This window comes from Trichoplusia ni, chromosome 22 (assembly GCF_003590095.1).
Source record: "Trichoplusia ni isolate ovarian cell line Hi5 chromosome 22, tn1, whole genome shotgun sequence".
Classification (NCBI taxonomy): Eukaryota; Metazoa; Arthropoda; class Insecta; order Lepidoptera; family Noctuidae; genus Trichoplusia; species Trichoplusia ni.
This window is the reverse complement of record NC_039499.1, coordinates 3,833,578-3,836,006: the sequence shown is the minus strand read 5'-3', so window position 1 is coordinate 3,836,006 and position 2,429 is coordinate 3,833,578.

Here is a 2,429-nt window from a genome sequence, read left to right as displayed (position 1 = left end):
GGAGAAGTAGGTCCCCACAATGGCGTACGGACCCCAATGCGCCGCGACATATCCCGAGCCTTCACGGATGATGCTTATGGGCTGGGAATTGGCACCCGTACTGCTAACGATGGCGACAGAGCCATCCAGGTCCCCCGCCCAGTTGGACCGGCGGGGAACGTAATAAGGTTCCGCCACCACAGCTACGTCGATTTTCCACTGCGCCAGTGACTGCAGGAAAAGGTCCTGCGCAGCAGCGCAGTGGTTGAGGTTCCCCTGGAGGAAGAAATGAGGACGGACTTGATCCATTATGATTCCATCATTACCTCCCCACAGGGCTGGGCCCGTGCCTTTGCGGCCGCATCCGATGGCGGTCTTGTCAACTTTATTCTAGTGAGGGCCGGTGGAGCACACCCTCGACTGCCCATCTGGTGGGCCGCATCACGTCCCAGCTCAGCGCAAATGGCGCACTTTGCGGCCTCCGTACAGGCCGCTGCCCTGTGTCCGGGCTGAGCGCAGCGGTAACAGAGACCGCTGCGATCCGTCGGGCACGCACATATGGCTCTTACATGCCCCAAAGCAAGGCACCGGTAGCACTTTGTGGGCCGTGCTTTTAACAGCACGACCCGTGCCGAGCTCCAACCTACCAGAAACTTTTGCTTTCTGCTTGTTATGAGCAGTGGGGCAGCAGTCAGGGGGCATTTGACTATAGTGGTGTACTTGCCCCCGGGGCTGAGCCTTAGGTCACCCACCTTGATCGAGCCAGTTGCGCACTGACCCTGCCGAGCGACTGCTTCTTGCAAGTCCTCCTTCGTTACGGAGTCGTCCAGGTCAGAGACCCGGAGTTCTGCGCACCTGATAGGTCGGGAGACCCGTACATCGCCAGCATAGATGGCCCGCAGTTTTTCAGCCATCTGGTCAGCCGCTTCCTGGCTCACGTTCTTCGGGAGCTCCAGTACCCGACAGCCCGTTTGCCCCCTTCTAATCCGGATGGGATCTACCTCCATATCGATACCCATCGCGGACACATCGACCTCACGTCGCGCCACGGACAGAACTTCTGCGTACGTGAGTCCCTTATTTATTTCAGCCTCCGCGTTGATGGTCAGCACCACGGCGGCCTTATGTGAGGCAGCACGCTGCCTCTGCTCCTTCCGTCGCCTGGTCTTGCTCGACGCTGTGGCTGACTTTGGTCCTACGGGCTTGGCCTTAGGTGGTGGCTGTGATTTTGTTGCCGCCTGCGACTTCTTCTTGGCTCCCTTTTTAACCACTTTGGTCCACTCACCTTCTATTACCGGCCCCGACATCGACGGTGTCGGTTCTTGAGATGAGGCCGACGTGGGTGCCGGTTTTTGGGCTGATTTTGAGGCCTTTGCCTTCGCCGGCTTAGAACCCGACTTCAGCACCTGCTTGGAGGTGGGTTGTGGGGCTGACTTGAACTCCTCGTTTGCCGTCTCCACTCCAGCGCGCTTTCTGTCCGCCGCCAGAGGCGGACGCATAATGGGTTCTGGTGGGAGTCGACTCGTGACCCCCGCCAGTTTTGCGTCCATCATGGTCCCTACGGACACCATGATGGACCGCTTCAATTCCTCAAAATCAAGGGTGGCAGGAGCTGTCTGCTTTTGGAGTGACAGAATGTGTCCTCTAAGCTCCTCGACCTCTTTTCTGAGCTTAGCATTCTCGGCCAGCAACCCTTCCAATGCAGTGGAGCTAGTGTCCCTCCTCCGCATCTTATTTTTCTCGTCTGAGCGGCCAACACGGCCGCGCGACTGTATTGAGGAAGCGCAAGAGATCTCGCTTCCACATTCCGAGCCGATAGACTCGTCGCGCTTGCGACGTTTTCGGCCCTATCCACAGAGTTTGACTCCGAGCGGCATGATGCCGACTCCGTCAGCTCCAAATCCTTACTCGCCCTGCTTGCAGATCGAGTAACCATCTTCTTCTCATAGTTTTTGTTTGTGTTTGTTTCCTCCATAATATATCCCACGAGTATGGGGGAAATAAGCGTCGTTCCCGGGCAGTGCCCCCTGTACCCGGGAAAAGTCTAGCGTAACTCTCCGAGGTGGCGACAGTACCTCGTCGGGATAACCACTAAGGACTGGTCTCCCTCCAGCCATTCATCTCTCGCCGTGGCTTCACAAGCTTAGGATTGGGGGTTTTTTTTATAGAGGTTTTCCTTCCTCGCGACCCGACCGGTTAAGGTAAGGCCCCCGTGCCGCGTAAGGTCCACCCTGACCCTCGTTGCAGGCTTACGGGTTGGCCAGCGGTGACCTTAATTAGCGCGTCCGAAGGCAGGGTTAGTGCACTTCGGACCCGCCGCCCCTTCCTACCCCACCCACCGTTGCCCAGAGAAGGTCCGAGACGCCGCGGGCTGCGGTTCAGCCGGCAAAGTCACCGACCGAACTCGCCCGACTTCCTAGCTGCCCTCAAACGGCTCTCCTCTGAAGAGG